Raw genomic sequence first — 868 nt, forward strand, 5'->3', positions numbered from 1 at the left:
GCGATGGTATAGAAGAAAGAGCAACAGACCAGGAGTCAGAGGCTGGGGCAGATAAAGGTCCTGACAGGGGCACTCACTACTTCTCTGAGCCTCAGTTTCCTCCTGCTACCTCCTGTTTGGCCATTGTCTTGTTGTACATAATGTATGAACACACTGCCTCCTGGGGAGCTTGTGTTTCCATCTGGGGGTAGCTAGTATGGGGCACAGGGCCTGGTACTGAATGATTGAATGAATAAATGAATATATGAATGAGTGAGAGCCTAAAATGAGACTCAGCATTGCTTCAGCAGCACACATACTAAAATTGGAATGACACAGGTTAGTGTGGCCCCTGCGCAAGGATAATACACAAATTCATGAAGCGTTCCATATTTTTTTTACAAAGTCCAGCATCCTGTCTTGATAAGAACATTTCAAAAGATAAGATTAGAAGGAAACTTCCTCAAGACGATAAAGGGCATATATGAAGAACCCACAGCTAGCACCATACTCAAGCCTTTAGCCTTTCCCTCTAAGATCTGGAACAAGGCAAGGATGTCCACTGTCACCGATCTTATTTAACATTGTGCTCAAAGTACTTGCTCAAGCACTCAGGAAAGAAAAAGAAATAAAAGGCATCCAAACTGGAAAGGAAGAAGTAAAATTTTCACTATTTGCAAATGACATGATCCTATATATAGAAAGTCCAGAAAAATCTACAACAAAGCTTCTAGAGCTGGTAAAGCAGTTCAGTAAAGTGGCAGGATATGGGATCAACATGCAAAAATCAGTAGCATTTCTGTACACTAATAATGAGCAATCTGAGGAAGAAATCAAGAAAAAAATTCTATTTATAGTAACAACTAAAAGAATCAAATATCTAATACCT

At 40.0% G+C, this 868-nt stretch overlaps 1 pseudogene; it reads left to right on the forward strand.

The window, feature by feature from the left end:
• The first annotated feature begins 278 nt into the window (after positions 1-278).
• LOC131273581 (U6 spliceosomal RNA) lies at positions 279-376 on the forward strand (annotated as a pseudogene).
• Positions 377-868: the final 492 nt, after the last annotated feature.

This window comes from Dasypus novemcinctus, chromosome 15 (assembly GCF_030445035.2).
Source record: "Dasypus novemcinctus isolate mDasNov1 chromosome 15, mDasNov1.1.hap2, whole genome shotgun sequence".
NCBI classification, from domain to species: Eukaryota; Metazoa; Chordata; class Mammalia; order Cingulata; family Dasypodidae; genus Dasypus; species Dasypus novemcinctus.